The sequence below is a fragment of the Sardina pilchardus genome, chromosome 10 (genome assembly GCF_963854185.1).
Source record: "Sardina pilchardus chromosome 10, fSarPil1.1, whole genome shotgun sequence".
Taxonomy (NCBI): domain Eukaryota; kingdom Metazoa; phylum Chordata; class Actinopteri; order Clupeiformes; family Clupeidae; genus Sardina; species Sardina pilchardus.
In genome coordinates, this window is record NC_085003.1 from 13,917,864 (window position 1) to 13,944,392 (window position 26,529).

A 26,529-nucleotide genomic window follows, 5' to 3' on the forward strand; every position below is an offset into this window, starting at 1 on the left:
AATACTGTAAGTATTGAAAGAAATACTTGAAATATTCAGTCTACAGCAGTCTTCAGTGTTGTAAAGTGCAAGTGCAAGTTCAGAGACCTATTTATGTACACTTTCCCTATGTCGAACTAATCATGAAGAATGTTGTGGGTTTGTCACTATTTTTTGGACATCTAAATGATCCCTTACATAACAATGTCTGGGCAAAAATCTAGCACATGCTATTTCCTAATTTTTCTTTTTACAAATGCGTTTTGCATTTATCACTGCAGTGTGAAACTGGCTGCAATAGTGTCTGATCATTGAGGACTGTGTTTGTTAAATGACAACTAATAGCATTTTTACAAATATGTGTATATGTTTTGACTGAAGTGTGAATGTTTTGACTGAAGTGTGTATGTTTTGACTGAAGTGTGTTTGTTTTGACTGAAGTGTTTCATTTTGCAAAGAATCTAGGAATTATGCAAAATGAGTGTGGCGTTTGGATACCTGTGCTTAAATTTTGTTAAAAAGAACTCGGTTTGAAAAATTGTGTGTAAGCAATTGGAAAAAACTGTAATACCAATACAGTGGAAGTGGAATGCTAAATGTAAGTGTAGAGAGAAGCAAGCCCCACTAGAGGGCGCAAGAGCATCACGGGCACAGCTTTAGTGTTTGCTGCTCGTGGCAAGAGCCCAGCTGCCTGCTGTGACTGCCCGGATCATCCCCATTTTTTTCTCCCCACGCACAGCGAAATATTTGATCAAATCTCATGCTCTAATTATGAGTGCAATTATTCTTATTATTTTACCCCGAAAATTATGAAAGTATGTCTTTCTCTTGTTTACACCACATAGCAGCAGTAGATTCCTTTCAAGTAACATTTGTGTTCCTAGGCCTACAAGATAATAAACTCTGCTTTACACAGAGCATAATTAAAATGAATACTAACATGTTCATTTCAGTGATAGTTTGATATCACGTCGCATAGTTTCAATAAATGTGGTTGATGGCAACAGAGAAAATTAGAGCAGTTAGTGTTTTTCACCCAATAGTATAATTGTGCTGTTCCACTAAATGTTTTTGCAACAGTGAGTACTCACTCTAGACAGCCCAAATTACCTTTTACTGAGGAAACCACAAAAAACAACAATAAAGGAAGTTCCCTCACCCCATTCATGTTGCCACCTATTTCCAGTGATGAGGCTTTATTTAGATGTTTTAATCATTAGTGTGTTTTGCTGTGTTTGTTTGGTGCTAATTTTTTAATTAAAAATGTTAATTTAACCTCCAGCAAGGATGATTTGCATACTAGAAACAAGCTTTTCTATACTGTGTACTTGTGCTGTTTAGTTTATGGTCTCTCAGGAAGCAGAATCCGCCAAATCGTTGACAATGCAGTTCTCACTGTGCAGGAACGCAAAAGGATCATCCCCAAAAGGCCCACTTCATCTCGCAAAGAGGAACGACAGAGAAAGAGAATGGGAAAAGACAGAGAGACAGAGAGAGAGAAAGAGAAAGAGAACGATGGAGGGGTGCCACCTGAGAGTGTTTTACTGACACGACCCCGCTCCCCCTTGCCCCTGTCCCTCGCCCCGCGCTCATTTACAAATCCTAATGTCACGACGGTGTCACATTTTCAAAACAAGTGAGACGCTGCACTGCATTGCCAGGGGACTGAAGCCAAGTCTTAGAGAATCTAAATATTGAGCAGCCGTTAACCAACTCACTGTTCACACACGGCGCCACTACTCGCTTCATCTTACCTACAAACACTGCAGGCCACACTGGGAGTGTGGAGAACTACATATAGCACAAACACATACATCACCACTGGACACACACACACACACGCACACATGCACACACACATGCATCCCCACTGGACACACACCTGTGCTCACATGCATGCACACACACGCACACACACACACACACACACACACACACACACACACACACACACACACACATACACACACACACACAGACACAGACTTATAAGCCGGTTTCAAATCCGCCCCTGAGATGCCTCTTGACGGAGGCCTGGGAGGAAATCCCTCAAAAGTTTATAAGCCTTCAAATTTATTATCATTTTGTAATAATATTGATGAGAACATTACCCCTTTGTGATGTTTTATGTTTATGGCCAATAAAAGATAAAATATAGTGTAAAGGAGGGTAAAACAGTATTTTGCAAAGCAGGTGTGAGATTTACGCTGAGGTGCGGTGACAGATTAATCTCTGTGTCATAAAGAGAAGAGTACCTCCCATATTTTTTCCTTTTTATGTGGATGTACAACATGCTGTTCTGTTCAAGGCGAGCCCATGGGGACCTCCACCAAACCCAAGGGGGACTCTCTCCTCAATTGAAATGATGCAATTTGCCACGGCAAACGCCAGCACTTAATCACCCCGATGGGTCCGCAACCCCATGAATGTCAGCGGCAGAGGCACCGGCGCAGGGGAGGAGAAAAGACAGGAAACGCGCCGTAAACAGGAGGGCCACGCAGAGTGAGTGATTGGCGTTTTTAAAATGCCAAACGGTCAAGGATATCCAAATAAGACCACTAATGCCGCCTCGTCCCCCCCACCGTCCCCCCACAGGAGGTGAGCGGAGGGATTTGCGACTTCCGCAACTAATTGGAGAGAAGAGTGACTCAATCAGCTGAGAGTATGGATCACTGATGAACCTGGATTAATTAATGTAATGACACAACGCGCGGGACGGAGTGTCCAGAATCGTAAATAAGACGACGCCGAGCAGAGAGGGAGGGGACAGTGGCCGACTCGGGAGCGTATCGGACCCTTATCTGGGCCAGCTCTGGTGTACTGTGTCAACAGCCCATTCAAATTCTTTACATCAAGTATAGCGATGGTAATCCAAGTAAAAAGTATGTGGTAGTGACAATACAACAATTAAAAAACAACAAACAAATAGACAAACCACTAAAATATATTGAGAGATTAATGATTAAACAAATTGTTTCATAAAATGCCAAAACACACATAATATGTAACACTTGCATTAATGTGTCATATAAGTGCTAATGACGTGCTGTATGGGGGTAAGTGGCTGTGCCACTGGAGGATGGGAAGATGCCCGACTAGTGCTCCTGCTGGTACTCCAACAACTCTGGAACACACTGCTACCAAACCCACACTCACACACACGCGCACGCACGCACACACGCACACACACACGCACACACACACACACACACACACACACACACACACACACACACACACACACACACACACACACACACACACACACACACACACACACACACACACACACACACATACACACACACACACACACACACACACAAACAAACACTCATTCACTCACACTCTAACACACACACACACACACACACACACACACACACACACACACACACACACACACACACACACACACACACACACACCATGTTAAAAATTTAAAAGTGCAGCTGTTGGATGACACTAGCCTTAGAAAAGAATATGATGGAGTGAGGGAGGGAGAGAGAGAGAGGGGGAGAGAGAGAAAGAGAGAAGGAAAAAGATAAGACAACAAGAAAGGGGTTAAAATTTCTAGTTGCAAGGATTGACAGATTTGTTCCCCTTTTCTTTCATGTTGTGTCTCTTTTCTGCTTACTCTGCCAGTGCCAGGGGCCTGCCTGGCTGCCAGCAAGCACTGTGCCACCGGGTGTTTAATTATACACCAGGCCAGGAAGGTCCTGTGTGGGACCGCACTGAGGAGTGTGTGTGTGTGTGTGTGTGTGTGTGTGTGTGAGCTTCATCCGGCGGCCCTGTGCTGGAAATGAAAGTTCCTACAGGCTAGCCTGCGAGTGCTGCTCCTCTTTTCCTCCATGCAACTGACTGAGAAGAACAGAGAGAAAGAAAGAAAGAGAGAGAGAGAGAGAGAGAGAGAGAGAGAGAGAGAGAGAAGCATGCCAGGGCTATATTAATATTTCTTTAATTATTATTATTTCATATTTACCAAAGGAATCCTCAGCCAGTGCTTCTTCTTTCTCTTTCATGCTCTCCCTCTCTCTCTCTCTCTGTGTGCTGAATACTGGGGCTCATTAAGGCTGTTGGGGGGTGTGCTGGTATGGTGTGTGGATGATGGGGGTGGTGTGTGTTGGATGGGTGTGTATGGTAAATACTGACCCCCTGCCTCTCCTCACAGCCCTGGGGCCTCGCTGGCACGGCGCTGAAGGACAGCTCGTCTTCACGCCTGCCACTCTCCGGGGCGCTACCCCTGCTCCTGCTCCTACCCCTGCTCCTGCCCCAGCCCCTGCCCCGCCTGGTGTGCGGATGGCAGTGAGAGGGGGGGATGCAGGCGTCTCCAGGCCTTTGGTGTGTTGTCAGGGCGCGCTTCCTTTCATGAGGCTCAACGCCACGGCAACGCAGACGAGACGGATCCCTCGCCTCCGCTGGCTCGCCGCGCCGGCTTCCAGTCTGTCACCTTTGTAGAGTCAAGATAGAAGCAGCATGGAGGGGGGGGAGCTGGGAATCTCAATAGTGAGCTCCATCTATGGCTACAGTCCCTCTCTGTCTCCCTCACTACACAAATCACCCGGCATGGTGAAGACATGGGTGCAACAGTACTAGTCATAACCAGGAGAAAGACTAAACACACAGTTGCTGGTCATTTCTTTTTCTGGGTATCTTCTGGGTATCTCAATAGTGAGCTCCATCTATGGCTACAGTCCCTCTCTGTCTCCCTCACTACACAAATCATCCAGCATGGTGTAGACATGGGTGCAACAGTACTAGTCATAACCAGGAGAAAGACTAAACACACAGTTGCTGGTCATTTCTTTTTTTCTGTAGGTGAACTTCCACCACAAGCGGGGTGAGGTAAATATTTCAGCACGACACTCGTATTATTTGCTCTCTGTCTAAGACGGAATGATCCTGCTCACATTAGGATTTCAAATGACTGCGAGCTAGAGTAGCGTTAAAGAGATGTCTGATGAACGCTACACTGCTACAGCTATCAAACAATTATTTTTTGCCTCTTGGATTTTCTCCCAGTGGTGCATTTCATTGTATAAATATCTAAACTAGTTTGTGTTTAGTGTAAATAACAAACAACTTGATGTGTACTTTTTTCCTCCCCACACAAAGAGCGAGAGAGAGACAGGAAAGGAGGGAGAGAGAGAGTTTCCTGTTAATTAGACACATCAGCGTTATTTGTTGCTTTGGGCTGGTCTCTGATTGCACACGCTCTCTCTCTCTCTCTCTCCCTCTCGCTCTCTCTGCTGGAAGCCGTACCTTCATCTCCATGGACTGAGGCAACACTCAACATGCTCCCCGTGGCAGGGCCTCTATCCCTCCCCACATGCCTCCATCCCACCGCTAGCGGTCCTCCAGCAGACCTGCCCCTCACCCACTCCCTCTCTCTCCATCTCTCTCTCTCTCCCCCTTCTCTCTCTCCTCTCCAAGAACTAGGGGATAAGACTTGCCCTATTGTAGCAGGCTGCGGGAGACAGCTGGTCCTGATGTGGCAGCGCTGTGCTGTGCTGTGCTGTGCTGTGTCAGGTCTGGGTCCGCTGGGGTTCAAGCGGCTACCTGGGTGTGCTCCAGCATCACCTGCACAGGGAGAGACAACTCAAGAGTGATGAAACTCCATTCAGACTCTTTTTTCTTTTGTATCATGAATGTATCTGTGAAACAGTGAGAAAATGTTCTCTACACTCCAAGAGGCTGTGAAGATAAAAAGGACTCCTAACAGAATATTATGACACAATGTATTAAGGTTGAATATTAGAAACTTCTGTGGATATGCTGTCTTACTGTAGCAGAATGCACATCTGCCTTAAAATCAAAGTAAGTTATTGTGGAAAAGTATGTGCACATCCCAGGTCAAGGTGCAGAACAAGGGTAAATCATAAAAATGGAAAAAAGTTCGCACACTTGAAATCCTTCTTTTTTACTTTTATTTTCTCTAGCACAGAAAAACGTTTCGACCGGGTATCTGAAGAAGACCACACGGTCGAAACGTTTTTCTGTGCTAGAGAAAATAAAAGTAAAAAAGAAGGATTTCAAGTGTGCGAACTTTTTTCCATTTTTAAAATCAAAGTAAACCTTTGAAACTGACTTCATATGATATTGCTAGATATCATTCCAATCATCTTTTAAATGACCAATTCTAGACCTGGTGTGTTATATGAGAACATACAGTATAACATGGTCATAGTAATTAGATAACCTGCTGTCAATTAATCAGTGTACATTTCACTACAGTGCAATAACTGGTTCTGATTATTACTGTACAGATAGCCGTGAAAGAAATATGAATATTACTAATAACTGGAGCACAGCAGGAATTATGCCAAATCATAACAGATGGGCCAATATTGTAATAATAACATTCAATATTTAAATACCAAGGAAAGTAGTAGAAATACATGTGATACCTTTCACATGTATTCCAACTACTTTGGCAGTGGTAATACAGATTAAATTAAAACAAACAAATGTATATATAAGTAAATATAATACATACATAAATATATACAAAAATGTTTCAAAAATTCTTAAACAAACATAATGGAATAAATACCTGAACACAAGACAACACAACACACTTTTAACACAACACAATAGCAATAAACACAAACACATTACATAATCAATACAGTAAAGGGCTGCATTCGGCTGCATTCAGCATTCCCCAGTCATGTCAGCAGACCCTGGTTCCAGGTGTGCTCTGTGATCGCTGAGCTCCAGCAGCAACTCTCCTGCATCCTCACACTGCTGCTGCTGCTGCTGCTGCTGCTGCTGGTGTTGATGCTGCTGCTGCGGTTCCGTGAGCGTGGTAGTGACTGTGGCGTTAGCGCCAGCTGGGGAATGCCCGCGCTGTGCTGTGCTGCGCTGCCTCATGCCCGCACGGCTACATGCAGCCGGCCACAGTGGCGCCATGCCAACCACACTAATCATGATTGGCCGTCAAGTGGTGCTAATCATCTGGTACAGCCGCCACCGACTCCCTGCTTGTTTGTACAAGCCAGTGGCTCACTGGGTGGCGTGTGGTGGGGTGGTGTGTGTGTGTGTGTGTGTGTGTGTGTGTGTGTGTGTGTGTGCACACACTCACTCACAGCGTTATTTGTAATCATAATTTTCTGAGAACTGGTTAAGACAAACACTACGGGAGGATGCATATTAATGCCTGTGTGTGAGTGTGTGTGCTCTATAAAACACACCAGGTTAATGAGAAGGCCCATTTTCTCTCTCTCTCTCTCTGTGTGTGTGTGTGTGTGTGTGTGTGTGTGTGTGTGTGTAGCTCTAAGCTGGGGTATACAGATTGAATACGATTGACATATGATTGCATGCCCAGTGCAGGTGCTAGTGTGTGCAGAAGAGGAAGAGGCAGACAGTCAGAAGACCAACACACCATGTTAACTGCTTCAGTCAATGGCCAATGTTAGCTTAGCTTGCTGGTATCAGCAGGAGGGGAGGTGACTCCTTTGCTTCAGTTCATGTAAACATGTACACTACAGGTTTAGTGCACAGGGAGACTAAACAGAGTACACCGATACTTCTGCAGCACTATTGCAAAGCTTTACTTCAAGTTGGATATTACACATATCAATGTTCACTGCCTGACCAAAGCATACTGTTCCTTCAAAAGTTAACACTTGCCATTTGTATGTAAATTTGTAGTCAAATGTAGTATGAATGTACAACCTTAAATGCATTTTTTCAGAAAACTTTGAGATCTGTGTTTTCAATTTTCAGGTCCAATGGTCTAGAATAAAAAGACACACAATTAAATAATGAAACATCTCTCCCTTTTAAAATGGAGAAGTGGAGGCCACGGCAAAAATCTTTGAGAAAAGAGGAAAAGAGAGCAAAAGAATGTGGCCGTCCACTTTCCCTAAAACTTGTAAGGAGCCCTGTCATGGCTCCAATGTGCCCTCATGCCTATGCATGTGTGGATGGGAGCGTTTGGCATTGAACCCTAACCTGTGAATGCGCCGGGATTGGACTGAAAGTGCCTTTAATCCACAATTGTCACGCCACCTTAATCCGTTCTCCCACAGGCAGCCCCCTGGAGCCGGTGTCCTTGTCAGCCACTGTTCTGGTCTTCCTTCTGCTTTCCTTTTTGCGGACACACACACACACACACACACACACACACACATACACACACACACACACACACGCACACACACACAGAGAGAGGGGGGGGGGGGGGAGAGCCTCACCTTCATGCAAGAGATGGAAATCAGGTGGGAAGGCACTCAAGCATGCACCAAATGTCAGCCAGAAGCCAGCCCGCGAGAAGAGTGTCCCTGTATTAATTAAAGTGCAGAAAAACCATTCCGTTTCTCCCTGTGTGACATGCAATCGAGGCTGTCCCTGGATCACAGGTGATCCCCTACATTTTTAAGAAGGGATATCGGAGGGGCTAACAAAGTGCTTAACAAATGAATTTCATCTGACGTGAGTGTCTGTGCGTATGTGTGTGTGCAAAGAAGAAAGAGGGAGATGGTGGATAGTCGGTGTTGCTATGGCTTCTGAGAGTTCTCTTGCCGCGGCTCTGCGACTTGACGTACAGCATGTTGTCTTTTGTTCTTGCGCTGTGAAAAGTTTGCCATCACGAAATTGTTCAGATCTGGCAGAAAACAACACGCCCATCGCGAAACGCGCTTGTTACGCTCCCTCAATATGTCACAGAGTGAAATGTAAAGGTTTGAACCCCAAAATGTGAAATCTTTCCACTTTTTTGACAGTGAAAACACAAAGTTTTGAGAAGGTATCAGTAAACGCACTTTTTTTCTCCCCGCGCGTGTGTGTGTGTGGAGAGGCGGATGCTCTTTCATTAGTCTTTGAAAAGGAGAGAAGAAGAAACAAGAGAAAGAAAAAAAAAACTATTGCTGACAACACGCTTCCCTGGTGACACTTAACCTTTGGAGATTTCCTATTCTCTCTGATCATTCAGTGTTTGGCGCATGTTAATTAACCCTAGGGCACAGTAGAGTGTTCCGGGCTTTGAAGAAGGAAATATCAGACAGAGGGAAAGAGAGAGGGAGAGAGAGGTACAAAAAAAATCTGTCTTGTCTCCCCTTTTTCATCAGTGCTTTCTTCTGACTGTATTTGAGTGAGTGTGCTGGTTTCAGGGGGGGAAAGAGGCTGGAGGCTGTGCAGGGGACATTTTGGGGTGCAGGGCGGACCACGCTGTCTCTCCACGTCCCCCTGGGGTCAGTCCTCCCTCTGGGGGAAGCTGGCCAGAGTAGTATGACCTCCCCGCGGTGGTATCCAGGGTATGGAAATGAGACAGAAATAGCACACACACACACACACACACACACACACACACACACACACACACACACACACACACACACGCACACGCACACAACTCTTGCGGGTAGCCTACAGCTCTCGTACAAAGAAGGAAAAGATTTGTCTTTTTCTTTTCCTTTTTTTCCCCCCTCTTCCCTTTTCCCTCCACAGATGCCGCCGGATATGGTCTTCTCTGTTCTTGTTCGACAAACACAAAGCAAAAAAAAAAAGAGAGAGAGAGAAAAAAACTTTCTTAAAAAAGCGCCACCGATGGCAAGAGCCGCCTGGTTGCCTGGGCCCATGGCTGCCGCTCTTCCAGTGCAATTATTTTCTTAACCAGTGCAAGGCTAGTGCAGTCTTCTCCGCCGGTTCCTAGCGCCACAAGGCACGGAGAAATCAGCCTCTGCCAAGCTCCACAGTGACCCCCTGCCATCTCCTACCACTCACTACAAACACCTCCTGCATCAGAGCTCAACATAACACATGACCCTCCAATTTAACTGACCGAGGCGGTCATCTCTCCCTCTTACTATGTTCTATTGGTCTAGATGGTCCTACAAGCACAGGACAAAGCTATCAGTGTTTGTTCCAGCTTGCCTCGGTCTAAACAATTATTTCTGAAAATCACGTCCTTAACAGAGAAGCTGACAAGATTAACAAATGATTGGTTTATTTACTCTTTTTTTTCCTGCAGAGAGAGAACAAGTTGTTCGGAGGCTCTGGCACGTGTGCAATAGTCTCCTCCAAAGCATATAGAGCGCCTCAGACAGCAGGCCTGATTAGCCTCTGAGAGTGGGGCAGAGCCACTAGCTGTAGGATACGTCTCAAGGTGGGACTGATCAAAGCCCTGCCCAGGGACATGAGGAGGCTGAGACACCCAAAAAGCAGATTCTGTTCAGTGCTTGTGGATCTCTGTAGCTCCCTCTCTCTCTCTCTCTCTCCCTCCCTCTCTCCCTCTCTGCTTCTCTCTCTGCTTCTCTCTCACAAAGCCAGCCGGGCAGAGAGGGTGCTTAAAACACATGTTTCCTTTTGCCGTCTCCACAAGACAGATGTCAAGATGAAGAGAACTCGGGAGAGGGGAAAAAAACAGAATCCTGCGCAAAGTCTCGGTAATCCACGAAAATGTCAAAATGTCTAATAAATACGCTCTTGAGTAATAATCTTTGACCATAACCCAAAAATCGTATTGAACAAATGTTTATCTAGTGAAAAGCAGAGCATTTAGTCATTCGTTATCCCCATTTAAATAGCTGAGTAGAGTACCTTGAATCTTCAGACTCAGGCCGGAACCAGAGGAAAGCGTGAGACTGTGCCGCAGTACCGGAGCGGGGCAAAAAGCTGGCATCCTCCTCTATTTTGTTTCCTTTATCCTTGAGCGGTATACACAGCTAAACTACTTTATCTGTCAGCACTACAAATACAACTACAACAGGGATTTTAAAAAAGCATGTTAATTAATGCCCTTTGTAAATAATAACACGGGGTACTAGGATACCCTGAACACACACCCACACGCATAACCAACACACACCAGCTCTCTCAGACACACACACACACACACACACTCTCACACACACACACAAACACACGCACAAACACACACACAAGAACACACACTCGTTAAATTCTTACTGTTTTTAAACAACAGCGGTAACCTTGCGTTCCTGACTTTATTCAGTCTACTGATTTGCATCTTTTGTTGATTCAGTTTGTGTTTGCGTTTACCTGGAGGGCTTTTGCTTCACACGCAGGCAGGAAGCCATTAAAGCACTGTGTGGCTGCTCTTCCTGTGCTATGGATATTTCCTGTCAGACTGTTTGGGGGTACACACGGCGTAGATCTGACGTTTTGTGTAGGTTACTCCGCGCCGCGTTCACATGATCCCAGCGCTGTCAATCACAAAAATTACATTTCAACCACACTCTCACTCATTATTGTGTCTCGCCGTCCACTGGATTTATGTGCTATCACTAACGCTATGCCTTAAACACCGTGATAATAAAACATAAGTAAAGCCCCAATTATGTTTCAAATCAGTTCAGTTGTTATCTGATATACCTGGCAAGGCCATTAAAAATCAGGTTGGAACTCAGACAAGAGAAGAAATGGTAATTTCAGAATACCACATCAATTACCTTTGATGGCGATCACTCCAAACCCACCCCCCTCTTTCTCTCTCTCTCATCTTATTTCTTTCTTCTTCTTTCTGTTCTTCTTTTTTCTGCATGACAATGCAAATGATACTCCGGGAATGTGGTAAGGCCGGGCCTTTTTAAAAATTCCATCCTTCAGCCTCCTTTCACCTGCTGTGATCCCTGCCCTATGTTTAATCATAGGCCTTGTACTGACTCTCCTCGTCTTGGCGAATATGCAAACTTTAGCGGCCGCCGCCCCTTTCATGTGACACGGGGTCTCGCTGCTGGAGTGGCAACGCGGAGAATCAGGTGCATTTAGTGCTAGCCTCGGGCGGCGGGTCAGAGAAGACAGGGCCCTGGCTGGTAATTGACAAGGACAGATTCCTCATGAAGGCCCTTCTTCATTACAATATTATGCTCCAAAGAGGAGCAGGAGATGGGTGGAGGGGGGAGGGGGGGCCTGGGTAGTCGTGTACGGGACAAGAGATATCAAAAAGTGGGCTTTGATATCACAGGCCTCAGCAGTTATGCTCATAGTAATGATGGCTACGGTGACAGATCCCTCTCGCTTGACTGGCTCCTCTTTTTTTAACTGAGGAAAGTTTCTACAATTAGCATCAATATTTAATCTTTCCACCTCTGAAGTGAGGCCGAAGAAGCAGAGGTAGATTCAGGCCTTGCATGCAGAGAGGAGGTAGTAGGCTCTCCTGTTAGGATCTGATCATCACATTTATAAACAATCCCACGCTGTGTCTGATAAACACTGTGAGTGTTGATGCACAGCTGGGACAACATGCCGTGGTGCAGAAAACCAGATGATCAAAGCAAATACAGATATTTCAGTGTGTAAGCATGAGGCACGTGAGGCATCATTTTAAAACAATAGATATAGGTAGACAATCAACTAATACACTACACTGTCTGTGCTCCAGATGCAATGTATTAATGGACTTGAATGGTTTACAATTATGCTTTTCTACAATTACAGAGCACTCAACAAACAACTAGAGGACTGTGAGGTATATTCTGAATTTCAAAAAATGTGCATTTAAAAAAGAATCAAACAGCCCAATTAAAAAAGAAGAGAAAGCACATAGATCCCTAAAAAAAAAAAAATCATAGTCATCTAAAATGCCCCAAACATGTTGGAAGCATATGGAGCCTTAAAGTTGGGAACTTAAAGTTGTCATTCAAATACACAGCAGGCCTACAATAATTAGGAATTGATGGCCCTTCACTGTAATCCACCCAGAGAAACGTGTAAATCGCCTTTGTCAAACAAGAAATGACAACATACATTTGATAGTCAAATGAAGACACTTGTGCTCAGAGCCCTTGACCAGTCCTTGCTTTTCCACTTGTTTGCAGAATAACACCCAACATTCCAGAAGCATCCGTACAGCTGTTAATTCAAGAGTGAAAATGTGTATTTCTACCCAGGCCCTCAATCCTTTAAACTATAAAAATAAATATATGCTCACATTTCATTTCAAAGGCCTCCGATCCACCCCCGCCCCCCCCCCCACCCCCCCCACCCCCTTCGACGGCTGCAACGCTGGGCTTGGAGAAGTGAACTGTAGGAAAGGAAGCAGATCATTAAGACTAGGGGAGAGAGATTAAACTAGGATATGAAAGAGCAGGGATGGTGCTCGCCTGTGGCTACTCTACACTACTTCAGAAAAACATCGACACAGGCTGCCTCGCTCACTCGCTCGCTCGCTCACTCACTCACTCTAAGACCCACACTCTCCCTTGCTATTTGAATATGCTCACTGGCTTGAGATTCACGTGGCAAGGATATTGGAATGATCAATCGGGAGACATGTTCGGAAGCTGAGGTTTGTGGGAGATGAACTTTTTTCACTTAAAAAAAAGAGCCCCTGGAGAAGTGAGGAGAGAACACAGACACATGTGAGACATGATGAAGACTGGAGAGTCCGCATGTACCATGTTTCATCTGGCCCAATTGATCTCCAGCAGACCAGGGCCAGGGATTTGTCTCAGAGCCAGCTGGGACATGTGCTATCCTCACATCCTCCTGACTGACACGGTTCGCCTCGTCCAACACCACTCCTATCTACCTACAGTACACGTCCGCCTCTGTCAGCACGCACTCTGGATTCCGTAGGAAGACTAATTCTACATCAGGAAGCATCCACAGTGTGGTGAGAATCGAAATGTGTGCCTTCATAGTAATTAAGATATTACCAATAGAATGACTCATCTGGACATATACAATTCCATCTACGGAAGGAGAGAGGGGTCAGATGGAGCAAAAGGAGAAGGTCGGATATGATGTGGCCAGGACAGGTCTACCCCACCCGACATGCTATGAGGGAGACAGTCATTACCATACTAGGGCAGCGCCCTCATGGATAATGGAAGCAGGTACTCATTGTAATGATAAACAAACTGATGGACCAGACATGCCAGTAGACCCCAGTACTGCAGCTCACATCCTCCCAACACACACACACACAGACGCACACACACACACCATTCTAAGCATATGCAAACCACATGCAGGGCTTTTGGTGTTCAAACCAGATCATTTGAGTATCTCGGAGGCATGTCGGACAATTACAGGTCTGTCACTTACGTCCTCTGAGGGGGGGGAAAGCTCCTGGCTAATGCGACCGACTTCAGGTCTCTGGGACTGTGGTGCACCACACTTTCATCCACTCAAACAAATTCCATATCATCTTTGCATTAGCATAGACTTTTGCGTGGTAGTCTAATCAGATTCGTGAGGACCAAAGCCAATATGGGTGCGCAGGAGGATAAAAAGAAGCCTGGACTTTGTCACAAATATATGACATACCAAAGCTGAGCAGGACTCAATTATTCATAGGACTGGGGAGAAGACTGGTGCTGTGTAAAAACATAGCAAAGCTAGCGCACTCCTCTCCTACTTTACCTTCGCCTGTTTATTTTTATTTACCAGGACGTTCAATTCTAAACAAACTGCAGATATTTTAGTGTGTTTTGCAGTCGAAAAACAGCTGCAGGGAGCATTTTTTAAGTTGTGGTGTTGAAACTCAAGCTTTAAAAAAAGGTATTTCAAGTCACCTGAAATGGAGATGCTGACAAACAAAACCCTGTGACTTTTGAAACGAGAGCCTATAAAAGGAACGGAAACTAAACAGAAACAATGTAGAGTATATATTGGTTAATGTTCTTTGATGACAGGAGTGACTTGCTATCTGAACACATTTGTTGGAGGAGAAGAAAAAAATCCTGTAATTACCTATGCCTGCCAATCATTCAGCTTGCTGTTAGATCTCGCTGTTGTTCCTTTAATATGCTGAGAGTAAATGTGTGTGTTTACTTCAAATGAAGCCTTTTTTTTTCAAGAGACTGTATTTACCACGCTTTTGAAGTGGAAGAGGAGGTGTTACACAGAGTATCTATCCTCGCTTGCAAAGAAAAAAATATTTTTTTTCCCAGCCCAACATATACATAGTCTCACTTTTTGTTCCCAAGAAAGACAAGACAAAAAGACAAGATGAAAGACCAAAACACAAAAACAGTGTCAGAAGTAGAAGTTTTACTTTTAAATTATGTAAACCCCCTCCTGCCACGCGTCAGCAGGGACAACCTGTTTCTCACTCCATCCGTACTTTCTGGTTTCACATTCCTTTTAATTGAATGTCTGAGGATTTGGTTCACTGGTTGTCCAAAGATGCCGACGGTGGAGTTCTATAGGGAGGACAAAAAAAATTGAATAAAAAGAGAAAAACGTAGAAGTATCACTACTCTCGTGAGGCCAACTCACCATATCTACCCTGACGCCAACCACGTGATCTTCCATAAACCTGGCAAAACACTCTCCTAGACAGCGGCCCCTCATGGGGGGGGGGGAGACATGGAGAAGCCTTTTATCAATGTTGACCACCTGATTTAGCGTCGGCTCCAACTCTCAGTCAATGGGGAACTGGGCCACTCCCCGTGCTTTGTAGTCCTGGGTCACTGGATATGTTCCTAATGTACCCTGAGAATATCGGCAAAGTAAAATACTCTGAAGGTGTGTACATTTTTTCAGGGATGAGTACAATTGCTGGCCCTGGGAGACACCAACCTTTCTTTTTCTCTGAGAACCTGACAACGGAGGGTAATATGCGGCAGAGTGAATGAGACTAGCGCAGAACAGTGCGGTGTACTGTTGGCCTGCTGCTGTGCAAGTCTTACACCAACCTTCTCACCTCACATAGAAATCCCTGCTTGAATGGGTGCATTAAAAAAAAAAAAAGCGACCCTGAGGTAAGTTTCAAAAGAAGAGGGCTTTGTAACTAGCTGGGCTACTTAGCAGCTCACTGCGGTCCTAAACAGCTTGAGTTTAAAAGCAGCGAAGCAGAAAGCCTCAAATGACACTCACCTCTGTATGGTCCCCTTTTCCACACCACTGAACCGACCCGGGCACACTCATGGAATACAGCCTACTCTAAAAGCACGCTCATTCAAACAACAGCTACGGCTGTACCAAATGTTACTGCATTAGGGAATTTCAATTGGAGTGTGGATAAAATATATCTGCCTCATATTAATACATTAAATCTTTGCCTGGACTGCGTTTTAAGTGGTTAGGGCACTTTGCATACAACCAATATGTGACATTAGGGGCATAGTCATCTATTATCTGGTTTCCGAACATGTGAAAAGGGTGCTAATATTGTAATAATACATGTAAGATCACAACTATTGTTTAACTGAATGGTAATAACAATGTTATAATCCTATGGGAGGTCCTCTGGATAATTAGCATGATAGAGACAACACTTTTCTTTATGCGTCGGCCACTTTGCTAATTAGCAGGATCAAAAAGGTGCTTAGGAGAGGGAGGGCGGGCGGGAGGGAAGAGATCGAGTGAGCGAGCGGCTGCTCATGTTTGAGCACATGCTCACTGGAGTAGACACTGAAATGCCAATTATCCCCACTGGGAGCCAGTTCATTTGGAATCATTAAAAAATTATGCAACCCGATTACATGAGAAGAAAAGCCTCTGCATTGGTTTCCACACTGCGTTTGCTTCGCCCAGTTTGTCACAGCTGCAACACACCCTGCTCACAGACAAGGCACAGTGAATGTGAGCACAGCTTACTGTATTCAGTGCAGGAGAGGCCTCTTGGTAGCACCATCCGCCACGGTAATAGACGGCCATATATAATTCATAGAGCGGCTAGTCCCCAAGTTAATTTTGCCCCAGGCTCTGTTTATTTCTGCTTTGTACTTTGTTTAAAGTCAGTTGTTGACAACTCTTGAGCATGTCAAACTATCACCGCTAATAATTGCTTAAGGAGATGGAACTTTCGCAAATGTTGGTTCCAGCACGAAAATACATTCTCCTCGCCTTATCTAGAACTCTTTCTGATGAATTTTTGATTCCTCCCCCTCTCGCTTCTTAACAAAGATTCCTCTGTAATTCAAAGCAATAGCTGTGAGTGAAAGAATGAAAAAGAATAATGTAGCGCGCTCCTAAGAACACCGCTGTTTTTAATGTGCGGTGGGAAATTTGTCAAGCGTGGCTCTTTTCACCGCCTCTCCGAGCTTCTCTCCCTCTCCCCCGCTCCCTCGCTCTCTTTCTCGCTCTCTGTTCTCCTGCTTTTTTGTTATTGACCAAAGAGGAGCTGCTGCGGCAGTTGAATTTAAAATGCCGTATGCGTGTGTGTGTGTGTGTGTGTGTTTGTGCGTGTGTGTGTGTGTGTGTGATGGAACAGTGTCGGAGAGGCCTACGGCGGTACCTATTTCGGTGGGTCAATGCCACTTCTCTTTCTGATCGCGACAGTCATTCAGCGCAACCCGCTGCTTGATTAGTCCCAATTAGACAGCCTGTCACTTTCCCCCTTGCTCGCTGGAGACGGCCAGGGACCCACCCAGTCCTCCCTGCTTCCCGTCTGGAGCCACGGACGACGTGTGCTAAAAAGTCTGCAAGTGATTGCTTCTTGCTTGGGGGATTATTTTGAATGCAAGAGGGAGAGAGCGTGAGAGAGGGTGTGAGAGAGAGAGAGAGAGAAAGAGAAAGAAAGAGAGAGAGAGAGAGAGTGATAGAGAGAGGGAAAAAACAAAGGAAGTGTAAGGAAGATGAGCTCAGACTTGACAAGATGATCTCTCACACTTCCGAGGTAGGAGAGAGGGGAATGTCATTTCGGATGCTGAGATGCCACGTCTCCTCGGGGGTTCTACTCCTCCCCTACTCCATGCCTACAAACAGCTTTCCCATGTCACCCAGCTTCTCTGCCAACTCCCTTCCGTTGCCACCACAACCAGCAGCACAAACAGTTTAAGTTTGGTTAGGGCTGAGACCCACACCAGGGTATTGTAGCTTAAATAAACACACAATTTGAAATAGTTCGTCTTCAGAAAATAGGTAAACAAACTAAATGAACACATTTGAATAAAGATGCTGTATAACACCTTAAAGTAAACACCTTAAAGTGGCTTGAGATTAGGTAAGCCACAACAACTTGTAAAAAAATTACAAAGTAATTGATTTTAGACAACAAGGTTTCATCCTCTTTTATTGCACATTATAAACAAGCTCAGGAAGTGAAGCAGAGCTGCTGTGTTTGTGTTTACTCAAACGGATGAATTTACTTCATTTTTTTACACCGAAGAAAAACACCTGTGTTTATTCTAAACCCTTGCCTTTTCGAAAGTAGCGGATGTTTTTTTTTGTCTCAGTTGCAATGTTGAGCGGACTCAAAAGCATCTGTTTTTTTATTTTTTTATTTTCTTCTCTGGGAAGCAAGGGTTAGCTTTCATGCCTCTATCTGCAGGGGTGCAAACGGGAGTTGTGTACTCGCACAAACAACTCGGAAGAATCTTTAAATTTAACGGCATTAAATATTCATGCCTTTTTCTATTGTGTGTGATATGTCAAAGAGTGTTTGTCTATTAACTACAAGACTGCAAATATTTAGAGCAACAGAAAGCATTCCATTTTGAGCCTTACACATATGTTCAATGGTATATTCGCCTATTTATGGAACAGGCCTATGGACTACATATCTTCAAAGGACAAATGTTCCTAATTTAATAAAAAATAAATTACGTCAAAGTAGGTTGTTTGGTAAAACTGATCACACTAAATGTATGCTGCTGACATATAATGTCCTCCTAATAAATAAGCTATATTCATATTATCAATTTTTAATTACATATTTTACATGGTGGAGAAAATTGCCATTTCTCAGACATAATCAACTGTAACCTATAAAACATTAGGGCTTTTTTTTCAGTACGAGGCCTTCTTTGTGAACTAATGGCCAAGCAATACATATTTGATGTTAAATAATGAAATAACATCTTGTTTTCGCTTAATGCTGAAAGTAATTAAATATCCACACGGTTTATTTTGTTTCCAGCCAGTCAGTGTGCTCTGCACATGGTTTTGTTCGGCAGCCATGTCTGGAGGGCATCTCTTTCACCCAGTTCAAAGCCGGGGTGGCTGCTGTGTCATGTGCCCCCTGATGCCCCTGTCTCCCTGCCACTACCACCCACCCCCCCGGGGAGCAAGTCACATTGTGCCGGCAAGGCGGGCAGCCCTGCCTAGGCGCTGTAATTGCCACCTCCCAAATACATGCGTGGCAGCACCAACGTGCTTAGTGATTACATCAAAAAAAAAAACTCTGCTGCTGCATCCAAGTTTTTACCTCGGAGGCAAAACAGCACGCTCCTCGGGGACGCCATCGCCACGTTCCTCCCTGCACCCTGTGATCTCACACACAAGGAAGACCCACTTCTCCTTCCATCTCTCTCTCTCTCTCTCTCTCTCTCTCTCTGACTCTCTCTAGCACTCCAAGAGAGCTAAATATCAATACTTCTGGCTATGCTGGACTAAGCGCCTTCTCAAACAACGCTAACTCTAACATTAGCATAACAATTCTGGGTGCCAGTCAGTGTGTCTTGCTTCAAATATTTGAAAATCTGTTCAACTGACTGTAGGCTACTAAACAGCATCAATACTTTATGGAGAAGATGGACAGAAACCAAGAGTCCTTCCATTTTTCATGATCTGCGCCTTCCTTCCTAATGAACAAGTCAATTCAATATTTTTGTGTGGCCTATTCAATGAAACATAAATAATGCTATTAAATGAAACAATCAAATGGATGATTCAGACCGATTTTGTTTTTTTAAAAAAAAGCCTTTTATATGACATGGTCATTCTTTTGCATTATTCAAATTTACTCCACTCAAATTAGTCCAAACAAAGCCAATCACCCCCTAAAGAAATTGACCCATTTTTCCATGTAGCCAGGAGAGGCATGGGCTGCTGAATAGCCGCAAATAACATAAACATGTACAGCAGTCCCATTATGCTCTGAGTTACTGGCTATGCTAATACCACTCACCGACACAGCACTATTTGCGAATTAACTTGTCACACCACGGCCCATTTTGTGTGGCGAGCGCAGGTTAGCGGTGTGCTACGAGCACATTAATACCTCGGCTGGAGAGGAGCTCGGCGATCTAGCCACGGGTTAATTAAACATTTACATACAAACACCCGACAATCTTTTGTCCTCTGTAATTTATACCATCAATATGCACTTTAATCAGAGACAAAGGGAGGGGCATATGTTTGCTTGAAACCTCCTAATTGGCACCACGCTGGCATGTAGCAGCAGTGTTTTGGTGGGGCTGCATTGTGGGGAACGTTAATTCACAGCAGCGGTTCATAAATGGAGAACATGACATGAGCTACTCCTACCGAGTCTGGGAGGGAGGAAGTAGAGGGAAGGCCAGCGCTCAGCGCCGGTGACAAAACCACCAGTCCAACACGCCTCATCACGCTTATTAGAGACGAGTTCTGCCGCCACCCCGAACACCAGGCTGCTAATCATCATCCCTCTCTCTCTCTCCATCTCTCCTCTCTTTCTCTCTCGTGTTCCCCCCTCTCTCTCTCTCTCTCTCTCTCTCTCCCCTCCTCTTTCCTCTAAGCACCACACAACATGCCAGCCAGGCTTCAGTCCACAGGAGACAGTTAAAGAGGCGGTAAGCTGAAGCTCCACTGAAACCCACCTCTCTTCCTCCAAATGAAACCTCTTTTATTCTTTTTATGCAAAATGCCCTTGGGGCCAGTGAAGGAAATCGGGAGGGGTGATGCGCACACACACACACACACACACACACACACACACACACACACACACACACACAAAGATTTTCTCTCACTCCCCAACTCTCTCACACATACATACTCACATCACATGCACTCTTTTTTTCCCCTTTTTATTGTTTTCCAATAATGTTCAGTTGAGAGTGTACAGTGGGAATTTGGCCAGTGGCAAAAAGAACATCTAAATCTTTTATCTTCCCTCCACTGACTTAGCGGTGTCTGGTGAGAATGCCGCTCTGATCAAACATAATGCAGAGAGTCAATCACCTTTTAGTTCTGCACAAATTTCAAAATGGCACATCCTGGTTTGAGAGAGAGAGAGAGAGAGACCGTTGATCTTGTGTACTTCATTCCTGTAGGGGCCATCATGACAACACAGGGAGGTTATTTGCAGTACAAACACTCTCCACTAGGGGGACTCCTGCCTTGCAAGCATTGTGTTGTGATGTGCTGAAAGCAGCACAGGCAGTAACGCTGAGACACTGGCTCAAAGCAACACACAATGCAATGAAATGCTGCTAATTAGTTGTTGTGCTGGTGTGTGTTTAATGTCTCCAGCAGTAAAAAAAATAAATAAAAAAGAACGGGGAAAAAAATGGGACGATGTCCAGCTGTCCAGCTCTCTCTGTGAGATATGAACCTCCATAGCCCCCTATTGTGCTGAGTACACAAGGGCTGGTTGATGGTGTTGGCTGCAGATGTTTCCCTGCCTGCTGTCAGACCAAAGAGCTTGCTAATTACAAGTTGTAGGTTTAAGGCCAATCTGTAATATGTGATTTATTGGCAAAATCCATATAAAAACAAATGTCCAATAATGATGCAAATTAAAGATCTACTCATGATGATACGTGGGCTCCAGTCCAGACTCAGCTTATGTTTCTAAATAATCTTCTTGTTCAATACAGCTTTGGTTAATAGTTATTGATATTGTTGTAATACAGTAAATTAATATGATACCTTGGGATATATTACTCAATTTATTTACACATTTATCTTTAATTATTCAATTTCCAAAGTTAATGTGTATAATAATTCTCTGTTGCTATTTGACGAGAGTTACCAGGGTGACTGATGATGTAAAGCTCAAATAAACCCAGCGCAGACTGTAGCCTGACTGAATGTATTCACTGACACAAAGCCGCCACTCGTATGGAAACTGGAGTGTAGACTCTTCTCCATCTTAGCTGGTTAAATAATTGACTGTCTGCAGTGAGTCGGATGAGGGAGAACAGGTGTGGGTGCGCGGAGAGAGAGAGACATATTTGCAGAATTGATTAATTTCCCACACCGTTTGATGAGGCGTGTCTCATTAGGCATGTAAGAAAGCATGCTGGAGAGATGCTCCGCTCTCAGATGGGACCCCAAAACACCCCCAGCCATTCTGGACTGGCACACACACAAACACATACAGAGGCTCCAGCATGCGCGCGTACACACACACACACACAAAATGTAAAAAATGCAAAAAATGCTTGTACAAAATGACACACTCAGACACATATATACCTATGTCCCCACATTACACATTCACATACTTTAGGTCCCCACTCTTATGGTATGTAACACACACACACACACACACACACACACACACACAAACACACACAACCATACACAAAAACACACTCACACACTAAAAATCCTTTCATATCATTGCCAAGTGCTTCAGCCTTGGGTGAGATTTGCTCCTTTTCATCAATTCCTGAAGGGCTCCAATTGTGTACCAACAGCAGCCCATGTCCCTCAAACATGTGGCATTGGTAAACAACATGTTTAGGCCTAAAACAATGCCAGTCCCCGATGACCCAAATTATTTATGAAATCAAACAGAATGCGGCTGTTTGCCGTGCGGGATGTCTGAACAGATCACAGCCCGTTCTGCCTGACTGCTCCACATCAACAACACCTTGGTTTGGCTTCTTGACTCCAGATACAAGCAGCATGTTGGTGCCTTGAAACAGTGCAGCAGACTAACGCAGCGTTTGACCCAAATTCATGTAGGTCCAAAAAGGGTGCATCCATGAGAATGTGGCAAGACCAGAAAGGTGAGCCTGGAGAAAGCATCTGACCGAAACAGTCAACATTTTTCTATCTCTTGCACTCTCAGGTTGAAATAAATAGAACTATGTTTCCATATATCTCATGCTCATAAAGTTTTATTCTTTTAAATAGTCCGCTTCATCTGCTGATTATTTAGCATAAGAGCATTAAGCATCCTAATCGTATAGAGAAACAGAAAGAGAAAGAAAACAAGACCACTTAGTCCATTGACTCAGTAATATCACTGCATATTCCCTCTTTTGTCATCTTACGGGTACTATCCACAGCCTTTACAGGTCTGCACCATGACAGATGGGCCACTCTTTCAGACAGGAAATACACTTCGGGCAAACTGGCAAGCAGCACAGTAAGGGCCACCAAACGAAGGAAGTCTTCCACTTTGTCAAACACCGGCACACCTAATCAGAACATGTGTGCGCGCTGACGAGTCCGGGGGTCTGGGACACGGAGCCTCAGAGACGCACTGTGACGCACGGATCCCTGAAAAGTTAAAAAGGGGGGGCTGAATCATTTAAAGCAGCATTAAAGAAGATTTGTTCTCGGGGTCCCCCTACAGTTGAGAAGCGCCATAATAAACCAACTAAATATGCCTCTTTTGCTACCAAGTATGAACATAACCCTGATACAATATAGAGGGAATACACCGACAGCAGCCTTTTCCATTTCGGTTTCGGAGGGGGGGGGGGGGGGGGTATTGCCCCTGACTCTCTGCAGCACAACTCAGACTGAAAAAACGCCTGTGTCACTTCAGTATGCAACGATGCTGGGTTTCAGTCAGAAACTGCCTTTCTGTCGAGGCAATGTCGTATGAAGATGATAAAAAAGGCAATTTACCATCTCGCAGACACACACTTTCATTTGAAAGAGAAAGAGGGAATGACAATGAGAGGAGAGCCTAGCACCTGTGTCACGGATCGGCACTATTTAAATTTTTGCCTGAACTTTTCCACTTTGAAGACGAGTCAAGGTCATCTGACGGTCACCCCTTGTCTTGCCTGAAGTGTGTCATCCATCAGGCCTAAACCGGCCAGCAGGCCTCTTCTCATCACTGCAGGTGTGAACAAGCTCTCTGCTGAATGTAGGTCTCCCTCTCTAGGCTCTTATCTCTGGGAGGAACATGCCCATGGTCATCGCTTTGCACTCCTTGAGTTCGGGATTGTGTTGACATGTTTTCTTGTACTGATGAATTGCACCAACTGGCACAGGTGTTAACAAGCTCCTCCAGGTCCCAAGAGCTTTCATGTTTAGTGGGGCAGTACCGACTCCACCCACTGGTCCATATCAGCTTGTTTTGTTAATGTATCGACAACACCCCCCCCCCCCCACACACACACACACACACACACATACACACAATAAATACTCTGGCACAAAGGTTTGAAATAATGCAAATGCTCTCTTAGAAATCTTGACTGCGAGGTGCGGGGTGACACACGATCAACAGTCAATCTTCGACTGTCAGCTTCTGGGCAACACTCGACTGTGTGGTGGCGACTCTATTTTGTCATGTTGGCAATTTTTCAGAGCTCTCTGAAAAATGTGTTTACTTTTTCTTATTTGTACACTCCTCCCTGCTGTCTGCTTTACGGCGGAGGTGGAGGTGGGGGAAATAATAATTTAATTGATTACTGTCCATGCCCTCATTTGTTAAATGAGCAATCTCTCCCAGGGGTCAGCTCATTGCATGTAGTGCATTTTAATATGATCATGTTGAGATTCACAGGCGCCGTATGTGGCGAGCGGGTCCTGCGGGTGTCTTGTGATGCTGCTCAACATGACCAGGGCCAGCTGCTAGACAAGCCAAGCAAGCAGGAGCACAGCGGAGAGCCGATCACATGTGCTCCACTTTTTAAGTCAGCGTGTGTGTGTTTAATATGCGTGTGCGTCTGCCGTCTGTGTGTGTGTGTGTGTGTGTGTGTGTGTGTGTGTGTGTGTGTTTGTATGTGTGTGGGTGTGTGTGTGAGTGTGTGTGTGTGTGTGTGTGTGTGTGTGTGTGTGTGTGTGTGTGTGTACGCATGTTTGTTGTCAAAGGTGTGTGTATTTATTGTGTTTGTAAGAGAGTGTGTACATATTGATAGGTATGTATGAGGTGGTGTATAAATATGGCATGCGTTGTGTGTGTGTGTATGTATGTATGTGTGTGTGTGTGTGTGTGTGTGTGTGTGTGTGTGTACACATGCATGTTTGTTTTCAAAGGTGTGTGTATTTATTGTGTTTGTAAGAGAGTGTGTACATATTCATAGGTATGTATGAGGTGGTGTATAAATATGGCACGTTTTGTGTGTGTTGTGTGTGTGTGTGTGTACGCATGTTTGTATGAGGTGGTGTATAAATATGCCATGTCTTGTGGGTTTGTCTATACCAGTGTATATGTGTCTAAAAGTGTGTGCATACAGTATATGTACAGTATGCTAAATATACTATTGTGTATGCATATGAGCTTGTGTGTGCAATGTGTGTGCTTGGTTAAGGCCACAGAGAAGGAGAGAGTGAAGACTTTGACAATGAAGATTAATAGGATTTAAAGGCACATCATCGACTTTGTTTATCCTTGCGTTGTTTACTGTGTCTATCAGCTTTGTGAAGACGGGCTGCGATACTGCACTTCTCCCAAGAGAACGCGTCATTGGGTAACCGAGCACTAACAAATTCATCTTCCCTCTCAACAAAGACTGTAGCTTAAACATGCCCACAAATAAATTCAACAACAAAAAGACTTAGGCAACAACAGCAAAAAAAAAAAGACAGGCTTTGAGAATGTGTCTTGGATGAGCGGAAGAAACGACATCCAAACAAACTGCAGAGCTATGCAGCAGTATTTAGAGATCAAATATGCCAGTTGATTGCTGCCCACCATTGCTAATTAATGTAGCATGTTATTGTCCTTGTATCATGGACTTGTATTTTCTTCCTCCATTGTAATGGACTTTGTTTGCTCTGGCTCTTTTTAAGACCATCGAGGGTGTAGTGGTCCATAGACGATGAGCACAAAGGTGCAGCATATGGAAAAATTTACATGCTAAACGAGAGGCATAAATTGGGTCATTATTTTGTTAATGGACCCGATAGATTTCCACCCACTGTGTGTGTGTGAGAACAATGTCACCGTTGGTCCGTTCGGCTTATGAATGAGGACACAAGGTCAATATTAGGGAAGCGAAAAAATAAACCGTGCTTAAACGTTCCCCCCCCGGAACCCAGGGGAGCGGCGGCGAGAACGTTCTCCGAGCCCGGGTGCGCACGACGAGGGAGCTCCGCTCTGTGACAACGCCCAGCGCCCACATGCAAACTCCATAAATCATAGCGGGAAGATAAATATAGAAGGCTAGCTAAATTAAATGGTATTTAGCCTCGCGAAACACACTCTAATAGATCTGGAGAGGAGGTGCGCGGGAGCGCGGGGGAGCCGTGTGTGTGTGTGTGTGTGTGTGTGTGTGTGTGTGTGTGCGTCCCCCCGGCCTCGTGCTCCTGCGCGGCGGGGGGTCAGGCTCCGCCATGATCTCCTCTTAATGCCGGGGCACTGCTGTGGGCTCGCCCGCGCATCTCAATACATATTCAGCCGTCACACGGCGCCATTATGCGGCTGCCTTCCCTTTGTCTCGCTCGTGTCTCGCTCGCCCACACGTGGGTCGCCGCGGCTGATCCGGGGGGCTGCCGCAAACGCTAGCGGTGCAGTCTGGCGGCCCGGGCGGAGAGAGGAGAGGCGAGGAGAGGCGCTAATTCCACCCGGGCCTGGAGGAACGAAGGCTGAAGGCAGGGGGTCTCTAAGCTCCTGTCACACCCCGCCTAATTATGATTAATTACACACCTGGTAGGATCGCTCCTCTGAGTTTACGACGGAGATGCGTTTCGCAAAATATTATCACTAAGGAGGCTCCTGGAGGGGGTGGGGGGGAGGGGGGGGGTGTGCTTGTGGCAAAACTGGAGCTGGTTGAGGGACCCAGCAAAGAGATGGGC

General features: G+C 45.1%; 1 long non-coding RNA gene across 1 annotated transcript in view; it reads right to left on the reverse strand.

Annotated features, from left to right (window-relative positions):
* Nucleotides 1-4,647: 4,647 nt before the first annotated feature.
* The window catches only part of LOC134094125 (uncharacterized), a 91,574-nt gene continuing 69,692 nt past the window's right edge, over nt 4,648-26,529 (reverse strand). Inside the window, exon 5 of the long non-coding RNA XR_009940427.1 lies at nt 4,648-5,559. This is a non-coding gene — a long non-coding RNA (uncharacterized LOC134094125). The remainder of the gene's footprint in view (nt 5,560-26,529) is intronic.